We start from the raw sequence: 23,147 nt of genomic DNA on the forward strand, positions 1-23,147 counted from the left end.
TATCTTGAAGTAGGTTGTGACACAGAAGTGTTGGCCTCAGGTGGCTTATCATTACAATGACCTTTGAAGTAGTATTAGAAGCAAATGAAGCAGGGCAAATAGCACCAATGCTCTTCTTCATAAGGATGACAGATAAACTTGAAACACGTTTTGATGGTAAAGTGTTGACCTTAGGTGACTTAACACTGCAATGACCTTTATGCAGTAAAGACAGCAACTAAAGAAGACAACTAGCACCAGTGCTCCTCTTTAAAAGGATGACGAACAGAGAAACTCGAATTAGGTTGTGATGGAGAAATTCTGGCCTCAGTTGACTCAACACCGCCAAGTGAGAGGCACTGGAAGAAACTAAAGAAGACAACTGGCACCAGTACTCCTCTTTATAAGGATGACGAAAAGAGAAACTTGAATTAGGTTGTGATGGAGAAATGCAGGCATCAGGTGATTCAACACCGCAAAAACTATGTTGTAGTACTAGGAGTAATAGAAGTGGTATAACTAGCAACAATGATCCTCTTTATAAGTAATACAAACAGAGAAACTTGAAATATGTTGCGATTGAGAAATGTTGGCCTCAGGTGGCTTTAACCCACAATGACCTTATAGTATACTAGCATCAATGGCAATGGGACAACTAACCCCAGTGCTTCTCTTTACAAGGATGAAAAACAGAGAAAACATCATATAGGTTGTGAAAGAGAAGTGTTGGCATCAGGTGACTTAATGCTGCAACAACCTTGAAGCAGTACTAGTGGCAACAGAAGCGGGACAACTAGTATTAGTGCCTCTCTTCATAAGGATGAAAAACAGAGAAAACTCGAAAGAGTCAGTGATAGAAATATATTGGCCTCCATTGGCTAAACTTGTAACTACCTTGAAGCAGTACTAGCAGCAATGGAATCGGGACAAATATCACCTGTGTTCGTCTTTATAAGGATGATAAACGACGAAACTTGAAATAGATTTGATGGAGAAGTTTCGTCATCAGGTGGTTTAACACTGCAATGACCTTAAGCAGTACTGGTACCAACTAAAGGAGACAACTAAAACCAGTGCTCCTCTTTATAAGGGTGACAAACAAAAACTTGAGCCAGGTTGAGATGGACGGTTGTCAACTTCAGATGGCTTAAAACTGCAATCATCCCAAGTAGTACTGGTAGCAACTAAATAAAACAACTAGCACCAGTGCTTCTCTTTATAAGAATGACGAACTGAGACACTCAAATTAGGTTAATATGGAGTAGTGCCAGCCTTAGGTGGCTCAAAACCTTAAAGGCTTTTTCTTATAGTATTAGCAGCAATAGAACGGGGAGAACTAGTAACAATACTTCTCTTTATAAATACGACAAACAGAGAAACTTAAAATATGTTGTGATGCAGAAGTGTTGGCCTCGGGTGGTTTGCACTGTAATGATCTTTAAGCAGTACTGACACCAACTAAAGGAGACAATTAGGATCAGTGCTCTGCATTATAAGGAGGAAAAACATAGATACTCGAGTAAGATTGTGATAGAGGAGTGTTGGCCTCAGGCTGCCTAAAAACAAAACCACCTTGAAGTAGTAATAGCAGGAATAGAAGCGGAACAACTAACACCAATGCTCCTCTTTATAAGGATGACAAACAGAGAACCTTGAAATAGTTTGTCATGGAGAAGTGCTGGCACCAGGGGGCTGAACAGTGCAATGACCTTGAATTAGTGGTAGCAGAAATGGAAAGTAGACAATTAGCATTATTGCTCTTTTTATTGGGAAGAAAAACTAACAAACCTGATAAATATTTATCAAACAGAATATAGTCAGTCAATGTCATTACACCATAAGGGCCTTCTAGAGATGTGCATTGGGTCATGTTTCCTTGGCTAAGGTAGTATTCACTGAAGCTGGCAAACGCAATGAATTTTTTTCCTCTTGCAGTGAGGCATTTGACATTGCCACTACATTAATCATTGGCAAAAAATTAATGAATGTAAAAAAATCATTTCAGCTATCAGCAACAGCGGTTCATGACATTCAGTTTGGTCAAGGATGTCCGAAAGATTTCTGAGAGTGTTAGGAACGTTTATTTCGTTTTGATTTCATAATTCTTAAATTTTAGAATTGAATTGCTATTAGAAAACGGTGCAAATAGAGACGAAACAGTTTCTGAAAACGTTGGTCATAATAATGAACATGACTCTTTGTGGTTAAGCATGTCCAAAAGCTACCTGGTACAATTTTTTTTAGGTTATTTTAATAACGTTCGGATTTTATATTTTTCTGATTTATAGAAATTAGTAGTTATTAAGAAACGTTGAAAATATTGGACATAGTAATGAATATGACTCTTTTAGGTTAAGCATATCCAAAAGCTACCTGGCACAGTTTTTTAGTTTATTTTGATAACGTTCGGATTTTATATTGTTCTGATTTATAGAAATTAGCGGTTTTTAAAAAAACGTTGAAAACGTCGGTCATAATAATTAGTATGACCCTTAGTCTGCTTAAGCATATCCAAAAGCTGCCTAGCACATTTTTAGGTTATTTAGATCACTTTCGGATATTATATTTTCTGATTTATGGAAATTAGTTGTTATTGAAAAAAAAAAACGTTGCAAATAGGACAAAACAGTTTTTTTCCAAAAAGTAGCCAGAATGGTAATTACGACTCTTAACTGCATCAAGGACATCTGAAAGTTCTGATTTTTTTTAATTTTTTTTTTTTTTAATGACCCTTAAAAGGGTCATTAGAGAACGGTGTCAAAAGGACAATACAATTTAAAAAAACAGTGGTCAAAACGGTCATTAGGGCTCTTAATCTAGTCAAGTTTGTCTGAGAGGTACCACACGTGACTTTTTGTGTAATTTTGAACATGATCTGAAATTTTGGAAGTCGTAGTCTGTATTAGTGAAAAGGGGTTTTTTCTTTAGAAAACAGCGGTAGGATCCCTAATTTGGCAATGGGTATCCGAGGGATTTCTGACGCTGTTTTCTTGTGCTGTTTTGACCACATTCTGATTTCATGATTTGATTGACAATGGTTATAACAATGGTCATTATGATAACCAATTTAGTCTAAGATATTTTAGATATTTTTTTCCTATTTTTGCATTGTTTTGACCCAAGTTCTTACATTTTCTTATTTTTTGGGAATTTTTAGTAATTAGAAAATAGTAGGCACGGAACAAACGCTTTTATCTTAGGTCAGGACGGTGTTTACCAATCTCATTTAGATTAAGTGTATCAAAAATAACAGGATGTGTTTTCTTTACGGCACTTCAATGACGTTTTGATCGTATTTTTCATGATTTGTAGAAATTAGAGGTCATCAGAAGGCAATGCAAAAGGGAAAAGACACTTTTTGAAAACCGTGGTCGTAATGGTTATTATGACTTTTGATTTGGTCATATATATCTGTGAGGTATCTGGCATTGCTTGTTATGCTATTTCGATCACGTTCTCAAATTAAAAATAGTAGTCATTATAAGACAGTGCAGAAAAAACTTATTGAGAAAACGGTGGTAATGCTAGTTATTATGACTTTTTGTCGGATTAAGCCAACCGTAGTTTTTATTTTGTTTTGATGCTTTCTTGTTCAAATTTTAGTTGTCAGGAATAATTGGTCATTCTTTTTTTGGTCAGGAATTGGCCAGGAATAATTGGTCATTGGTATTCTTTGACACAATTCTCATTTTTCGTTTTGCCATCTTTTTTGCCGAATGTTGGCAAAATTTGGCTACAAAGTTTTATACTTAACTTTTATCGTTACCTTTGCCATGTAATTACCAGGCTTGCTTGTGAAAGAATTGTTAGCATATTTGTACATTCTATGCATTTTGTTACCGTTTTCATTATTTTATCTTGGTTATATTTTTGGTTAAATTGGATTGTTAGTATTGTAATAATGTATTATGAAGCAAAACGAAAATTAATTAATCACCAGGAACCAAAAGGTAAGCTTGCGAGAGTGTTTCGGGAAAACAGTGACAAGCAAAACAAGAGAAGAGATAATAAATAGAATTGAACAAAACAAACAAATCGCAAAGAAAAGAGAAACGACTGAAATATTTGAATCCTTTTTCTTCTGTTTTTTACTGGCTGTTATTGTCTTCATTTCTCTCTTCTCTGCGATGTTTTCATTTTTTCATGATTAGCCAATGTGGTCTCAGAAATTATTCGTAATAAAGTTGAATAGATTTAAATAAAAAAAGAATTGTTCTAGTTATTTTGATAATTACGAGGTAGTTATACCCACTGAATAAATGTTCATGAACAAAAATATAAAATACATCGTCTTTCCACAACAACATATTCTTTTTTTAGCTTAATAAGGTTTAAGTAAATAATTTTGAAATGGCTTAATTTTAGTGGCAAAAGTCAAATTAAAATCACTCACTGAAAATATTTATGAACATCTTAAAATCTAGAGGAAAGATGAATTAACCTTAAACAGCATTTTCAGTGTACTACTTTTCTAAATAATTCGTTTCTTGAAAGTTTTCACAAGAATCCTCCACCATAGCTTAAAAATTGTTGATACTAGCCAACTGCCAAATTCTGGTCCATCTTATATTTCTTAAAAAATAAAGCTAGAAGGCCAAAAATATGGAGGTGGCGTTATGCTAAAAAGGAAAAAAAGGATGTTAAAACTGGCTCAAGGCTTGTCATTAAGAAACAATCAAATTTTCTCCGATACGACTTTTCCTTCATTATCTATTTTTAGACAGGACAATTAAAAAGAAAGCACAATTTCAGAAAATAAGGCCATTAATCAAATTGGTTTCATAGAAAATAAGTGATCTCCGGTAAATTTTTTGGCCACCAACTCCTAGCCCTTGTCCAATATTTAGTGTCCGATATTATCTTTATGGAACTCGCAACTGTGATTCTATTTGACGTATATTGCATATGTCATCGCCATAACTGTCATTTTAAGCCACTGATGCTTAAAAAATAATAGATATTTTCTAGAAAAATGTAAAGGACTTAATAATGAATAACATCTTTGAACATTTAGGTAAAGCACAGCCCACTAAACTTCAACCAAAGTTGAACCCAAATCTAATTACAATTGTCAGTGAAAACTTAAATCCAATTTTTTTGCGTAAAAATTCCATCTGCCAAAAACTTAACCTACATACAATATAACCCAGCAAAACTCGCTTTTACGCCATTCCATGGGGCTTGAATTTTATACAGGATCAGGGCTTCTACAATCCCCGATTTTTCCATGGTTACTTTAAATTTACCCGAAAAACTTGAGTTTCTCTAAATCCCCCCAAAAATGAAGTTAAAAAAAATTAACAATTTATTTTCTTGTCAAGGTTTGTGCATCTACAAGCGTTAGTTTGCAGGGTAGCCTATGGAAAACACAATTTCTTTCGAGAAATTAAAAGAAAGCCTAAAAACTTGTAGGATACAGAAGCAAAGTAGCCTACGGGATATCTCTTCCTAATCAAACGTATAAAGCAGCTTTAGCTATTATTTTAGGTCAATGAAAATTGGGAATTTGAAATTGGCCATTTAAAACGTACTCTAATATAAAACTATTTGTAGTTGCAGTTTATACCCGCAACCAATTTTTATCTCACCGTATTTAAACAGAATAAAAGTAAAATAAAGGATATTTATAATAAACATATTATAGAAAATAATAAAACTCAGAAAGCCACAGCAAGAGATGTTTGAACATTTAATTTCTCATAAAATTAAGAGCAGGATATGATTAAAAGTTAAGAAGAAACAAATTGAAAAGATTAAGAAATTCCAAAGTTGAGGTAAAACGAGACATTTTTAGCAGTAGGAACATGAATGCCACGAAATTTCTAAGCCATGTTTCTAAACGTGACTTAGAAATTTCGATTTAGTGACTAATGTGGGACTGCTATTTCTAATTTTGAGGTTGGTTATTATCAAAGCCGTATCAAGAATTTTTTTCGGGGGTGGGTATTTTTTGGGTTGGGAGAGAGATTTTTCCGGTAGGGGGTGTAAAAAACTTTTAAAAAGCGTTCAAAATATGCTTATGTACATTTCATTAGTCTGTACGTTATTTGCATTTGTTTATAAAGTTTTACGGGTTGGACAAACATTTCATGGGGGGTTCAAACTCCCTTAACCCCTGGATAGTCCTTGGGTAGTACGAAGTATTGCAATCCATTGGCGTCTTTGAGAAATTACTAAATATGTTTTTCAGAACACTGACTAGTTACAATTACAGCAAGTTCTCACGCCATTTTTTTTTATTAGAGAAACAATATTTCATTGACATTCCATATTCAATTCCAATATAATCTCCCCCCCCCCCTCTTCCTGCTGCCTACTGGGTGGATACAGATTTTTTTCCCACAGAGCCCTATGATATCTTTTTTTTATGATTTGAATAAGAAATACAAAATCCTAAGAGATTAATATGATGTTGGGGAGCCTTAGCCATGTAAAATAAGCCCTATTTTGTACAGAAACTCACACCTCTTTCTCTGATTACAATTCCATAAACAAGTAATACATGTCAGGGAAGTGGATCGTAAAATGTCCCAGATTATGCATTCCCATTTAGAAACAGTAACAGCAGTAGTTTGCTTTCTAGTGGAATTATTAGGACTTAAAATATCAAAGTCTTGGGTTACTTCATTTGGATGCCTGAATTAGCGTAAATCATAGATTTTGCTTAGGAATAAAATGTAAAATTTTGTCAGTAATGGCTTTTATTTTAAATAGTAGAGATTGTGTCGCTGAAACAAACTGTTCGTGGATTTGATGTAAAAACGGCCCTTGTCCCTGGTGAAACTTTAAAAAATGCAACTTTGAATACAATGAATTTCTAAAAAGAATTTAATTTTTGTGAATATGCCAAGAATTTTAAATTTTCAGGCTTTGAAGCTACCAATGAAAATTTTCTACCTTAAAAATATATATATATATATATATATATATATATATATATATATATATATATATATATATATATATATAAATAATTTTAAAGGAGAAGAAAACCCCGAATGACATGTGACAAGCAAAACTTCCAAATTCACTAGGTCTGAATAACTTTGAAGAGAGGTTGCAGCCCTCTTTTTTAAAATAAGGACTAGGCATGTTTCTTGACATGTATAAAAAGAAAAAGTGTTCTCCCTCCACCCTCTGCTCCTCTGAATGGAACTAATGGCCATAAAATTAAAACAGAATCAGTCAAACAGAGTTAAGTTCTTTTTTTTTAAGTAATCGAAAAGATTCCTGTACAAAAAAAAATGTAACTTTTAGCCATTTCATGTAATATAACACCGCTTTATGCAGAAACCCATCAGAAATAAGTCAAATTACATAGGGGGGGTTAAGATGGGTTTGAAGCCCGAAAGTCACTTTTTTGTATCATGTGGTCATAAAGAGCGAACAATTTGCCTTTTCGGGATTGATCAATGATCTGCTAATGTGGAAAGATAGGGAGTGCGATGTATGTACTATATTTATTTGCCTGCCTCTATAAATAGGAACCGTTTTTTTTCATACAACTCACCCTCTCCCGCACAAAAAAAGTAGAAAATATGACAGGGCTAAATCAACCGAGGTACCACTTTATACCTTGCGAACCCAGCTTCATCTTCTCGAACGAAGCTATAAAGAAGGTCAGCGAGCTCCGTCTTCTTGAAATAAACTTTTCCACGGATCTTCCTTGGAGTACCCACCTTGATCAAGTGAATAACCATTCGCTGCAAATATAAATGACACCTTGAATACACCCCAGCTTCATCTCTTGAACGAAGCTATAAAAAAGAGTCGACGACCTTTGTCTCCTTGGAACCCACTTTTCAACACTTCTCTCTTGGAACATCCACCTTGATTGAGTAAGAACCCCCTACGCAAAAAAATCAAGGGATAATTCTTGGCTGCAAAATTTTTCTATCCAATCATTCTCTTTATCACAATCCCAGAACTAAAATGGACTGTTGACAAACTCCTTTTAAGAAATTGTAACTATGAATTCATGGTTGCCAGAATTTTTAGAGCAAAATGACCACAAACAAAACTATAAATAATTCGCATAAAGCCTTACGATTATATTTACCTCTATTTACGACGGTTTCATTTTTTAATAGGAAACTAGCTGAGAACGGAAACACCGTGAATTGTAAGTAATATTGATTAATAAAAATACTTATTGATAGAAATATTGATTGATGTGCCCAACCACCTAAAAAACACCACATAGAGGACAGAAAAAGATTTACATGCCAAAAATGTTCCTCTGACTTTTATGTTTTAATTCTTAAGAAAAGAAGACAAGTTTACCATTTGAATGATATTTGCTTCTTAAGGTACATTTTCCATTTTTAAGCTGACATTAAATCCATGCACAATTAAAGCTGTTTCCAACTAGAAACTACCGAGGATATTTCGTTACGCCATCAGCTCTTTTCATTAAATCATAATATCCGCTTGAAACAGATATCTGAAATGTAATATCCCTTCTCCTTTTAGCAAATATTATGAAATACTGTTGCAAGTTTTCTTAACATTCCAGATTTTCGCTTAGCTTTTAGTAATGCTTCGATACAGCTGGTTGATTTCCAGCCGAAAAGTCGGACTTTTATATTTACATACTAAACGTCAATTAAAAATGGTGATGATACTGTAAGGAGATAAATCATAATTTCGTAAATGGAACTTTGAAAAAAGAGCAAATAAGTTTTGCCTAATTTTATGATGATTTTTCTTTTTGTGTGTTTTTTTTTGAATATTGATAAATCTTTTTTTTTTAAGAGATAATAATTTGTTTTTGTTCTTTCTATAGTTTTAAGTTAAAAAATGGTTAGACGATACATCCAGACACAAGAATTTTGTCTTTTGTGTGGTTGTTTTTTGTTTTGTTTTTTGTAAAATGTAGTTACGTTTTTCGTTGACTGATCTATCGAAATCCAGTTTCTTAACCTCCTATTTTTGCGACGGAGGACACCATCAAGACACCACTGAGGTTATATTTTCCTATTGTCATCAAGGAAAAATAGGTACAATAGGTACATTTTTGGAAAACGTACCTATTGCCTGGGTTTATAATTTCATATTGTCATTGAGGACATCAAGACACCACTGAGTTTATATTTTCCTATTGTCAATCGCATATAATCCTTCACATGCTGTTATCAAACAGTTCGTGGTAACGAACTGTAGTAAGGAGTGACCCGACTCAATAGTAACCGAAACTCTAAAAAGCAGAATTTTGATACCAATAGTTACATCAAAGGAATTGCATTTTCATGCTGATTTTAAATATATAAGTTTCAGTCTTACCCATCAAAAGTTATGAGGCTGAGAAAATTTGCCTTATTTTGGAAAATAGGTGGAAACACCCGCTAAAAGTCATAGGATATTAACGAAAATCACACCGTCAGATTCAGCGTATTAGAGAACCCTACTGTAGAAGTTTCAAGCTCCTATGTACAAAAATGTGGAATTTTGTATTTTTTGCCAGAAGACAGATCACGGATGCGTGTTTATTTGTTTGTTTGCTTTTTTTTCCCCAGGGGTGATTGCATCTACCCAATGGTCCTAGAATGTCGCATTACTCCGTAAATGAAAGGGGCTACTCCCTCCTCAGCGCCCTGCTCTTTACGCTAAATATTTTTACTGTTTTAAAAAGTAGAGTTGAGAGAAAGAGTCAAACTTTAATGTAAAGAGCAGGGCGGTGAGGTTGGAACAGCCCCTTTCATGTACGGAGTAATTTCTGTTCGTTTCAAGTTTTAATGTCACTCCTTACTTTCAGTTAAAAAAACTTTTTTTTTATTTAATGCCGGGAAGAATCGTTCGTTGCTGGCATTGTTTACAGGCAAAATAGCAAGTAGCTTCGTCAGTTTTAACCCTGCGGAACAGGCAATTGGGATGTCGGAAAAAAATAGTGATATTAGCCAACTGGCAAATTTTGATCCATCTTAGATTTTTTATTAAAAAATAAAGCAAAAATGGCCAAAAAAATAAAACTAGCGTTATGCTAAAAAAGGAAAAAATGATGCGAGAGCTTGCTCAAGGCTTGTCACTAAGAAACAATCAAAATGTTTCCGATGAGACTTTTTCAGAACATGCAATCGGGAGGTCGGATAAAATTCCAATAGCATTGAAAATATCTAGTTTTGAAGAATCACATTCTGAAAGATTAGCAATTTAGCAAGAGAAAGCAAGGATTCTAGGGCATTGTCATTATCACCGAGAATCACTGGATAATGATACAATACCCATTCGTCTTTTGTTAATTCGACAACATATGAACTTGAAGGGCTGAATGCAAATAAAGCGTCGAGAATACGCAAATTTTTCATTAAGCATCGGTCCATCTTGCTCGTGAAACGGTCTATTACCTAAAAGTACAGAAATTTACCGAGGTCTGATTGAACTAGCTGACTGATGTCGTGTTTACCAGATGTATTTTAAAAAAAAACAGTCTTTGAAACCAATAGAAATGGCTAGACTTCTGTTACTCCAAGCACTGCTTTTAGATTTTGGAGACTTTGATTCCTGGATACCGTGTTAACTCAAGAATTTGGATATATTTTTTCTTAAGGTTCTCAATTCGTTATCATTTTTCAGCTTCTGGAGTTTATCATATGTTCCAGAAATAGAGTGGATTGCGTAAAACTAGCGAGCCTGGGCAGTCCTCTCAAGCTCCAAGATTTTTTGCCCGCTAATTTACTGGGATTCCGCAAATCGTTCACATCGAGTGTTGCTGCATGATTTCAATACGTAAAGACTTTGCAGCACAAAGAACAATTCTGAAAGCTAATTGGTGCTTTTCAGGCAGTCAGCCAAAACATAATTTAATCTAAGAATGCGACAGTGTACAGGAACTGCATGAGGCACCTTCTCCCTGACCTGGATTACGTAAAACTAGCGAGCTTGGGTGGTCCTCTGTAGCTCCAAGACTTTGTGCCCGCTAATTTACTGGGATTCCGCAAATAGTTCACATCGAATGTTGCTGCATGATTTCAATACATAAAGACTTTGCAGCACAAAGAACAATTCTGAAAGCTAATTGGTGCTTTTCTGGCAGTCAGCCAAAACATAATTTAATCTAAGGATGTGACAGTGTACATAAACTGCATGAGGCACCTTCTCCCTGACCTCCTGACCTGGATGACGTAAAACTAGCGAGCTTGGGCGGTCTTCTATAGCTCCAAGACTTTTTGCCCGCTAATTTACTGGGATTCCACAAATAGTTCACATCGAGTGTTGCTGCATGATTTCAATACATAAAGACTTTGCAGCACAAAGAACAATTCTGAAAACTAATTGGTGTTTTTCAGGCAGTCAGCCAAAACATAATTTAATCTAAGGATGGTACAGTATACATAAACTGCATGAGGCACCATCTCCCTGACCTTTGTTAGAATTCAGTTAAATTCCCCCACACATAATGGATGCACCTTCACAACATCGGGCAACAGGTAAATCTATGCTAAGCATTTTTATAGCTTCACAAAACGAGGTGGATAAGCTTTCGGCGACTAATTTTTGTAAATGATAACCGTCGAATGGTCGCCCCACTACTCTTCTGTTTGATATACCCTAGCTCGCTAGTTTCTTTATCTACCGATTCTGTTTAATTGTTCCTTTCTAGATACATCTTCTGTTTTGTGGACGACAATAGAGCAGTAATTTGATGATTTTACTTCTGATATAGTTCCCCGAATGACATTCCAATCAGTGTAACTGAACCATTTTGGTACTGATGGTTGCAATAGTGAGAATATCGGAACTGTAACTTGGCCTTCAGCTTGCCTTCAACTTTAGATATTTGCTCCATCAGTTCAATGATATTACCCCAGTTTGGGGATTTTTCTGATTCGTCAAAACCTCTTATTGCAAGACCCTGACGGCCAAGAAACCAAACAGTGTGAAAATATACTTCAAGTGATCTCTATTTTTTTAGATTTCTTAAGATCTGGAGAGAAAATTAAAAATTCTAGTTCCCTTTTTGAGTGACCAGAAAGATTAAAGGGCAACTAGCCTACCTCCTACCCTTTTTTCCAAAGTCACCTGGTAAAACATTTCGAAAAATCTATTTTGCTAAGCATAGTTAAAAGGTTCAATGACTATGCCTCTGGGGATGACATGACCGCCCGGGGCCCCAGGGAAAAGGGCTGTAAGTTATGAAGTTCACCCATTGTCTGCAAATCGTACCTGATATTGGGAAGTATACAGACATTTTTGACAGGGAAAATTTTCTACGGGGAAAGGGGGGGGGAGAGATTTCCGCGGGAAGAATTTTCTGTAGGGAGGGATGTCTCTGGGACTGAGCTTTCCAGGAAAAATTTTACTCAAGAGGAATTTAATTGAATTCATATATGAAATTCTTTTATTTGTCAAAATTTTCTTTGGCGACTTATTTATTCATGTGCACATGTTCCGAGGAAATATCAGGGAGAAATTTTCAGGGAATTATCTGTGGGATTTTCTTCTGTAAGGGAAGGGGAGGTGCATTTTCCGAGAAAGAAATTATCCAAGGGTAAATCTTCCACAGGAGGAACCTTCCACTGTGAGGGGGGGGGGGCTTCCGGAAAAAACTTTCTATGGAAGGAGATGTCTCTGGCATGATTTAAAAACTACTGCAAATAATATAAAAACAGTTTTCTTTCAAATGAAAATAGATTAAGATAAATTTTCCAGGCGGAATTGTCAACTAAAAGTTTCCCAGGCGTTGTTTGCAGCAATTTTCTAAGAATGGGGGAGGTGAATTTTCTGATATTTTTTGTAAAACGCACACAAATTAAATAGAAAATAAGCTTTTTCTACTGAAACCCAGGAGCAATATTAAAACTTAAAACGAACAGAACTTATTCCGTACATGAATAAATGAATGACTGTATTTAAAGCCATTTTTTAGGCCGCATACATGCATATACAACATCAAACAGCCTAAAAACTAGATCATGTAACACTCGACTTTCAAAAATAAGACCTTTCCAGACAAAATTTCCCACTGCTACTATATTTACTTTCGACGTCGACTTCGAAATTCCAAGTAAGTATACCACATATGCTATGATCCAAATATAAAATTTTTATCAATATTGTTTTTATTTCAAATAGTAGAGATAATTTCACTGAAACAAACTGTTCGTGGCATTGAACAATAAATAAAAACGACCTTCGTCCCAGATGAAACTTAAGAAAAAATACAAGTTTCAAAACAACGAATTTCCAAAAAGAATTACTTTTTTGTTGATGCCAAGAATTTTAAATATTCAGGCTTTGAAGGTACCAATGAAAAGTTCCTACCTTAAAAACAAAAACTGAATAACTTTAAAAGAAAATGAAAACCCCAAATGAGATGGGGCATGCAAAACTTTCAAATTGCGCATGTTTGAATACCTTTGAATAGAGGTTGCAGCCCTTTTTCTTAAAACGAGAATTGACAGTTATTGACATGAATAAAAAAAGCAAGTGTCCTCCCTCTACCCTCTGCTCCTCTGATTGGAACTAGTAACCATAAAAATTAAAACGGATATCGGGTGGGATCGTCTACAAATAAGCTAAAAAATTAACTTTTTCAACTGAAACCAAGGAGCAATATTAAAACCAACAAAATTTATTGTTCATATGAGGGAGCTAACCGCTTCTCAATACCTCACTCATTACGCTAAAGTTTGACTTTTTGTCCCAATTCTTTTTAGAATGACTCTTAAAGCACATGGGCCGTTTAATTAGAATAAGGATTTTTTAAAGTACTTATAAACACGACTTTGAAGAGCGTGGTTTTGAGCAGCGGTTAGCCTCCGTCATGTACGGAGTTTTTCGGTTTGTTTTAATTTCTTATGTTGTTCCTTACTTTAAGTCGAAAGAATTTGTTTTTTTTTAATATATGAAGGAGCTACAGTGAAATTTTGACAGAATTCATCCGAAAGATTCCTTTTGGAAAATTTCAGTACTCCCAAGTAAAATTCCCTCATCTTCCACTGAAAACTCATTCTGAAATTACTTGGTTGCATACATAGGTTTATTTAGGGGGATCCGTATTTAAAAAATGACAAATAATCCTAAAATAGAAAGAAATAAAAAGGAGATTCTGGAAATTGGTGGGTGTGAAAGTTATTTCTTATCATTAATATATACTTTATTATGAGTTATTTCACTACCAGTATTAGTAACTTCTTTTGACAAGGGGCTGAACTACCCAAATATTAAAAAAGAACCCAGGAATACAGGCAAAACTAATTCCACTAAAAGGGTATACGTAAACAGTGAATTAGGAGTGTAATGTGTTTGTGTGACATGAAAAATTTCAAGTTAGCTGTAACCTTAACTTATCATTAATATTGATTGACAAATTCTTTGGCCATTATTTTCTAGTTAATTATTATTGAGCAATTCTTATTCAGAATTTAGAAAGTGATTTGTTTTGTAAAATTTGGAAAAGGTCCTTAGAATATAGGCTTTGAGCATGGTACTTGTACAAAGTGCATTTTTATTTACCTTAAATAAAACCATAGTAGAAAAAAGATTTTGTTTCATATTTACCCCCCCCCCCTGAACAATTTCTTTGATATTAGTGTCCTTTCTAAGAACCCCACCTATTTTTTCACAAATAGCAGCTTTTAAATGTGCCTGACCCTGCTTACTCTAAATGCGAAATTTCCCAAAATCTCCAAACATCTGACACATATTTTAGGGAACCTATGCCCCTATCTATGATAAAAAAAATTTATAAACGATAATATAGTAAAAGTTTCATGATTTCAATTAATTTGTTAGTGACACACTTTTAATTTTGAATCTACTAATTTGACTCTATTTTCTATGCTTCGATTTACTGTTTAAATAAAATAAAATTAAACGTACCAATACTTTTACACAGTAAATATCCTTATATCCCTTACAATATCAGTAGTACCATTAGTCACCTCTTTAAGATAGGGACTGAATGGTCCAAGCTGTGGGAATAAGAACTGAAAGACCCGGTGCATCTGCGCATTTCTTAAGGTACCAGTTGCATCTTTACACTTGCTCTCCGCAGGTTAACATTTTCTGTTATTAACAAGTGTAAATTCCTTCCGCAAAAATGAGCTATTCTATTAGTTCCGGAATAAAATAAAAAATAAGGAGCTCGAAGAGGAGGTTTTGTGTTCATACGAATACTAAAACAGAGTTGTAGCCTACCTGTTAGATGAAACTAATAAGAAACAAGTTTTTTTCAGCTGAAAGTAAGGAGCGACATTAAAACGAACAGAAATTATTCCGTGTATGTAAGGGGCTGTTCTCTCCTCAACGCCCCACTCTTTATGTTAAAGTTTGATTGTTTCTTTCAACTCCACTTTTTAAAACAGTAAAAAAACTATGACTGACATCTATGACTTTTAGCTGGTGTTTTCCCCTATTTTCTAAAATAAGACAAATTTTCTCAGGCTCGTAACTGTTGATTGGTAAGACCAAATGAAACTTATATATTTAAAATTAGCATAAAAATCCGGTTCTTCTGATGTATCTCTTAGTATCAAAATTCCTTGTCCTAGAGTTTCGTTTACTATTGAGCCGGGTCGCTCCTTACTACAGTTTGCTACCGCGAACTGTTTGACAAAACTTATATTTCATCAATCTAGTCAAAATCAAATTTGAAGAGACTAACATTCGAAAATCGTTTTTTTTTTATAATAACGGTAGCAGGAATCTACTCCCGGTGAAAAATATCCCTGTGTTTAAATTACCTCCCTCCCCCGCGACTGGTTGGTCTCGAATTACTTTGACTTATAAAAGAAGGACTAGAACTCTCAGTTTCTTATGTAATAAGCACCCTCTAAAGTATCCACAACCCTTAGGTGGAGGTAAGGAAGGAGAATTCGCCTCCTGTGCAGAGTAAATTTTCCTTTTTTTTTTTTAGTATTATCCTTTACTTCCATAATAACAGCGTAGACCAGATATATTCCCAGAAATTAAGAGGGATTAAATATCAATTTGAAATTTCTGATGCGTTTTTAAAGTTTTTTTTTGTACTCCGCCGCTGGAAAAAAACCCTCCAAACTAAAATTCTCGATACACCCCACCCAGGGTGATTATTTATAAATTCCTACCTCCTTTCTACCCTCGTCTCTCTCTTAGAACTGATTCCGTATTTCTAAGAAGGCTCAATGAGATTTAGGGTTTTGGCATTGAAATGATTCCTTTGCGGCATCTCCCTCCCTCCCTAACTGCCAAAAACGCCTAATTCTCAGGATCAAACCGAAGAATTCGTTGGGGACCAGGGTTTTTTGGGAGGGGGGAGTACAAACACTTTAAAAAACGCGTCAAAAACGTGAAATTGATTTGATCCCTATTGATTTTTGAAAATGTTTCTGGTGTACGCTGTTACTATGAAAGTGAAGAGTGACATTAAACCCCAAATGAGCAGAATGTATTTCTTGTAGGAGGGGGACTGTAGTTTCCTAATTTCTACCTCCACCCCATTATCATAAAATTTCGGAGGATGCTCATTCAATTAGAAATTGATAGTTCAAATCCTTTTTTTTTACAAGTTGAAAGTAATTGGAAACATACCAGCCACGAGACTTTATTTTCTGGGATGTGATTTTCCGCGGGGGGAGGATAAACGCCTTGAATCAATTAATAAGGGTGATACATGATTGGAACACATGGATGCGAAACAAATATCTCACCTGACCCCCCCCCCCCTAAAAAAATAACAGCCTCATTCAAATGGTTATTATATTAATCATATCTTAATTATATATTAATTAATCAAGATACTTTAGTTTGATTTAATTTGAACATAATTAAACAGCCGGTGTCTGACCATATCATGCAATATGTAAATAAGTGGAGTTATGACTTAAGTCAAAAGAACCTTATGTTCATGACTGAAAAATTGAGTTTTTTTTGTGTTTCGACCCCTCTCCCCCCGGTCGTACCAAATTTTATCTGAATCCCTCCTCGGCTTCTTAATTGACTGTAAATATGGACATGTGTGTGCCCGTAACCCCAAAACTTGGAAATACACATGAGAGGAACGCTGTGGGCCTAGCCTGTAAACCTAATTTATTTAAATTTTTCACACTTCTTATTCAGATTATCAAATAAATTGTGTTGTATTTTTGTCGTTAACAACATAGACTTATGGTTCTTCTATGGAAGACAGAAATAAAAAAAAATAGTGTAGCTCAGCTATATCTGGCATTTTTTTAGGAGGATGGGGGGGGGAATTTTGTAAGAAAAACGAAAATAATATCTGGTAAGATCGCTTATTGCAAATTCAAGCGGTGCTGTTATTTTGTTATAATAGTGTTTGCTGCAAAAGATCCATAATTCTACGATGTTACCTAATCGCCCTCCCCATCTCAAAACATTAGCCTGGCCTAAACTTAGGCTTTTCATGCACAAATCTTAGGTTTTTTTTTCAGTAGGCTAAGCCTTGTTTTTTCCTCGTGATAAAGGTGAAATTTTCATTTTAGGGTTGATTAGTTTGTACCAAATGTTGTTAGAAAGCTGAAAAAAGGCGCATTTGAATGAAAATGTTTCGTCTTATTGTCCTTTTCTAACATTTTCAAAGTTTTGCTTTGTATCATTTTTCCTTTTTTGGAGTAATGATCGAAGAAAACTAAACCTCATTTGACTCCAGCATAAAAAATCATTTAAGCATAACTCCAAAATTGAAACTTTTTTTTGGAATAATGACCGAAGAAAACTAAACTACATTTGACTCCAGCATAAGAAATCCTCTAAGCATAACTCCAAAATTGAAACTGACTTGATTTAAAGCAACAGCTTGTAACATCCAACTGTTAAGAAGATTACAAAACCAAGTACTTGAAATATTTCTTAATAGATACCCTGTCAAGATACAACTTAATAAGGGCTCAATTCTACTTCGATTGTCAATTAAACCTGAAATTAGAATAAATGTATATAGGTTTTGGACATGCATAAAGAACAGATGTGTTTCAATAGACTTATGTTGAAAGGCGGTTGGAACAAAGTTACCAAATTATAAAGTTATTGCCACTGCCTTACATTGTTCTTTCCTGCTTGCATTACTAAGCTTTACGTAAGTAAACAGGTTTATGATTGGTTAATATTTTTTGCCAGCCAATCATAAGACAGTTTAAATACATGAGCTTTATAACGTAGCTCATTCCCAGCCACATTGCTCTCGTTGCTCAGGAGGGAGGGGGATCACTCTAAAAGTATGTTTTTGTACAAAAAACGCAAGGTAATTCTGAAAACCACGAATGATTATTTACAAAAGCACAATAGAAAAAAAAATCATGTATTTTATTTTATCAGAGTATCAAAACTATCATTCCCAGGAAGACTGTAACTCTGCATAAGCCCTCAACCCTTCGAACAAAAAAATCAGGATGGTACCCTTTCCTGAGGGTGCTCATTCTATTACTTCTGTAGTTTTCAACTTAACTTGCGTGATTACCTATGACAAAATTGGAACTTCATAGAAATTAGAAGTGGAGTTCTACTTTCTTAGGTACTATTAATATGTAAATCTTATTACTTTACTATCTCTTGTTTAAACATGTAAATGAGATCCTGATTCTTTGTCTCTTTCTTATAGATAAAGATACTCAATTCAAGGAAAGTATTTATTCAAATGAAGTTAGAAACAGCTTCATTTGGCATACTGCCAGAGTAAGTTCTACAAAGAAATGGAGTATCTTTGGAAATAGAACGTTTCTTAGAATATTTAACCTTGGCTTAAACAGAGATTTTCCTCCAAAAAATATTGATTAAGCTATTTCGGGGCCATATTCAGGGTAGGGAGGAGTCCCCTGTTGAACATCACTAAATATTTCTCTGGTCACACAAATCAAAATAAAAAAGACTGTTTGTCCTAAAGAAAAATATTTCTTCATTTCGTAAATTAGTCCTAAAAATGCAGGTAAGAAAACATTTGAGATCCCTCCTCCAAAAAAATATGGTTTTGGTATCCCCCCAGACCGAATACTTTGGATACGGCCCTGTGCAACTGTAAATAATTCGGAATATGAAAACATAATGGTTTCTCCCTAGAACCCGCTCGAAAGAGAGGAAGAATGCAAATGAGAAAAAGAAAAATTCTTTTATGCAATTTTGATGCAAATTATAAGAAGAACAGGAAATTGTAAAGAGGTAAAAGAAAATATTGAAGTTTCAGAGAAGGGTAAAATGTAGCTCCTCATCTAAATCCACAAGTTCGCAAGCTTGATTTTGCTTAAAAATAACCATAAAAAGGTAACTTAGGGGAAAGGGGCAACTTTCATTTATCAAAATTAGAAATTGTAGAAACGCCTTCACATTATAAGATTTAAGAAGCTGTTGAAAAAAAAATTATTTTCATTATTTCAGAACAAAAACCTTTTCTGCTTGACTATTACTATCATGACGACTATATTCTTAGTAGAAAGTGGGATTCTTGAGAATTTCCAAACAATTATGATATCTTTACCTAATTCAACAAAATGACAGATTTATGAGACAAGATCATAAAACAAACGACCCTATTTGTCACTGGCTTTCCACTTTTTGCTTCTTTTCAGTTTTTCTTCCCCCCTGATGACTTTACTAAGAAATTGTCAAGAATGGCTACTTACAAATGATTTGAAACCTGAAACCCGTCCAAATTGAGCCTAGTAGTTTCACTGCAGACAAAGGAGTATCAGTTGACAAAAAAATTCCATGTAAATCACAACTAATGGAAAACTGATATTTTTAAATTTGGCACTCTGTATCCCTTCTCATCCCTTGACAAGTTTTGGAAAATTCTTCCCATAAATCTTGCTTCAAGGACAGTTCTTCTCACAGCAAAGCCATTTCTGCTTGTAGCAATTTTGCATAATTCAATGAACTGTTAAATCTTCTACAAGAAGACAGACAAAATATACACAGAGTTGAACAGTGAAAAAAAAAAAAAGAGGGAAGAGGAACAAAGAGGTAAATATATTGATATAGGGGAGAAAGGAAAAGCACCGTAATAGTACACCAATGTAATTAAAGCACACCTTTAATTACAGAGTTTTAGGGAAACCCTTTTTCCTTTTCTCTTTGCCTTTTCTGATTGGCCACATTCTCTCTGTGGAAGGTGTGAGAAAGTGGTAGAGGGAAGAAATACGTAAATACATTGAGACAGGGAGAAAGAGAAAACTATGTGACTGGTTTGAATAGATTTTACCATAGCAAAAAATAAGTCCTAAATTCTGGAATTTCAGGAAATATTGTACTTTTACCCAACGCTATTCATTAATTCATTTATTCATTAATGCTATTCATTAATCCATGCTTTTCAATGTTTTCGGTTTAATTCAGAAAATTATAGTTCTTATTTTTCTTATTTTTTAGCTTCTTATTATTTATTTCGTTCTTGTTTTGGATGATTCCATTTTTGTTCTATTTGCAAATGAATGTGCTTTGTCAGATTAATAAACATACACTGATATTTATTTCTTAAAATCTTAATACTTTTTGATTTATTAAAACTATAAAAGGGAAAATATTGGAAAAAAATTCAATAAAGTACAAATTGTGTTTTCTCCTTGAGAAGGCATAAGGATCTTAAGTTATATTCATGCTCGTTTTGACTCGGTTATTTATTGTAATTTCTGTTCGTTTTCAGTTTCATTTATTTCCTCTTACACCCATCCAGGGAATTACCATTTCCTTTAAATCTTTCTTTATGACATCCTCTCACCCTAATCTTGGATAATTTGCTTTCCGTTTAGCCTTAGATGGTTTGCTGAAAAAGAAAATCTTTGGCAATATGTCATCCGCAGAACGTGCCCTAGCCATCTCAACCTTTCTCTCATCAAACAGTTCGTGGTAACGAACTGTAAGTAAGGAGCGACCCGGCTCAATAGTAACCAAAACTCTAAAAAATGGAATTTTGATACCAATAGCTACATCAAAAGAATCGCATTTTAATGCTGGTTTTAAATATGTAAGTTTCATCAAGTTTAGTCTTACCAATCAAAAGTTACGAGCCTGAGAAAATTTGCGTTATTTTAGAAAATAGGGGGAAACGCCCCCTAAAAGTCATAGCATCTTAACGAAAATGACACCATCAGATTCAGCGTATCAGAGAACCCTACTGTAGAAGTTTCGAGCTCCTATCTACAAAAATGTGGAATTTTGCATTTTTTGCCAGAAGGCAGATCACGGATGCGTGTTTATTTGTTTTTTTGTTTTTTTGTTGTTTTTTTCCCAGGGGTGATCGTATCGACCCAGTTGTCCTAGAATGTTGCAAGAGGGCTCATTCTAACGGAAATGAAAAGTTCTAGTGCCCTTTTTAAGTGACCAAAAAAATTGGAGGGCACCTAGGCCCCCTCCCACGCTAATTATTTTCCCAAAGTCAACGGATCAAAATTCTGAGATAGCCATTTTATTCAGCGTAGTCGAAAAACCTTATAACTATGTCTTTGGGGACGACTTACTCCCCCACAATCCCCGTGGGAGGGGCAACAAGTTACAAACTTTGACCTGTGCTTACATATAGTAATGGTTATTGGGAAGTATACAGGCGTTTTCAGGAGGATTTTTTTGGTTTGGGGGAGGGGTTGAGAAGAGGGGGACATGCTGGGGGAACTTTCCTTCGAGAATTTGTAATGGGAGAAGAAAATTTCCATGAAGGGAGAGCAGGATTTACTAGTATTATTTAAAAAAAAAAACAATTAAAAAATAAAAGTGAAAAAGCTTTTTCAGCTGGAAGTAAGGAACAGCAATAAAACTTAAAACAAACAGAAATTATTACCCATATGAGGGGCTCACCTCCTTTTAATACCTCGCTCTTTACGCTAAAGTATTTTCAGTAATTTCAACTACTTATTCTACGGCTTTTGTGATTCAGGGGGTCATTCTTAATGAATTGGGATAAAATTTAAGCTTTAGTGTAAAGAGCGAGGTACTGACGATGGGGCGAATCCCCTCATATATGTAATAAAAACATGAGAATACAAAAGTTCTTTACGTAAGCTAATTTATAAGTTACGTAAATCTTTTACCAATAAAAAGATTCGTAAACAATTAAAAGTTCTAGTTGCCTTTTTAATTAACCAAAAAATCGGGGGGCAACTAGGCTTCGTCACCCGCTCTTTTTTTCTCAAAATCGTTCGATCAAAATTATGAGAAAGCCATTGAGCCAAAAAAAAAATATGCAAATTTCGTTTTGATTATTCCTCTGCGGAGAGCCAAAATCAAAACATGCATTGATTCAAAAACGTTCAGAAATTAAATAAAAAAAAACAAGTTTTTTTAACTGAAAGTAAGGAGCGACATTAAAACTTAAAACGCACAGAAATTACTTCGTATATGAAAGAGGCTGCTTCCTCATCAACGCCCCGCTCTTTACGCTAAAGTTTTTTACTTTTTAAAAAGAATTGAGAGAAAGAGTCAAACTTTAGCGTAAAGAGCGGGGCGTTGATGAGGAAGCAGCCTCTTTCATATACGAAGTAATTTCTGTGCGTTTTAAGTTTTAATGTTGCTTCTTACTTTCAGTTAAAAAAACTTGTTTTTTTTTATTTAATTATCAAACAGTTCGTGGTAACGAACTATAAGAAAGGAGTAACCCAGCTCAATAGTAACTGGAACACTAAAAAACGGAATTTTGATACGAATAGATACATCAAAAGGATTAAATTTCTCATGCAGAGTTCAAATATATAAATTACATCAGTTTTAGTCTTACCCATCCAAAGTTACGAGCCTGAGAAAATTTGCCTTATTTCCGAAAAAAGGGAAAAACACTCCCAAAAAAATCATGGAATCTTGATGAAAATTACACCATCAGATTCAGCGTATCAGAGAACCCAACAGTAAAGGTTTCAAGCTGCTATCTGCAAAAATTTGGATTTTTTTTGAAGATGAAAGATCACGGATGCGTGTTTATTTGTTTTCTTTTTTGGTTTTGTTTTTCCAGGGATGATCGTATTGACCCAGTGGTCTTAGAATATTGAGAGAAGGCTCACTCAAACGAAAATTAGAAGTCCTAGTACACTTTTTAAGTGACCAAAAGTATTGGAGGGAACTAGGCCCCTCCCACGCTCATTTTTTCCCAGAGTTACCGGATCAAAATTTTGAGAATGTCATTTTGCTAAGCATAGTCGAAAAATTATTATATGCTAGGGCCCCTGATAGTTAGGTTAGGGACCCCCTTGGAATTGTCTGTTAGGGCCCCTAGGGTTCCGGTTAAAATCATTGCTAGGCCTCCCCCCCAGTGGTTA

General features: G+C 34.7%; 1 protein-coding gene across 2 annotated transcripts in view; it reads right to left on the bottom strand.

Moving 5' to 3' along the window:
* LOC136039273 (diuretic hormone receptor-like) overlaps nucleotides 1–14,883 on the bottom strand; it is a 214,200-nt gene extending 199,317 nt beyond the window's left edge. Inside the window, exons 1-2 of one of the 2 annotated variants that reach the window (XM_065722851.1) lie at nucleotides 14,800–14,870; nucleotides 4,421–4,598 (exon numbers count right to left, since the gene is read on the bottom strand). The gene's annotated coding sequence lies outside the window, so the exon portion shown is untranslated. Of the gene's footprint in view, nucleotides 1–4,420; nucleotides 4,599–14,799 lie in introns of both variants that reach the window. The other variant, XM_065722850.1, reaches the window with a different exon arrangement.
* Between the last annotated feature and the right edge of the window lie 8,264 nt (nucleotides 14,884–23,147).

This window comes from Artemia franciscana, chromosome 19 (genome assembly GCF_032884065.1).
Source record: "Artemia franciscana chromosome 19, ASM3288406v1, whole genome shotgun sequence".
NCBI lineage: Eukaryota > Metazoa > Arthropoda > Branchiopoda > Anostraca > Artemiidae > Artemia > Artemia franciscana.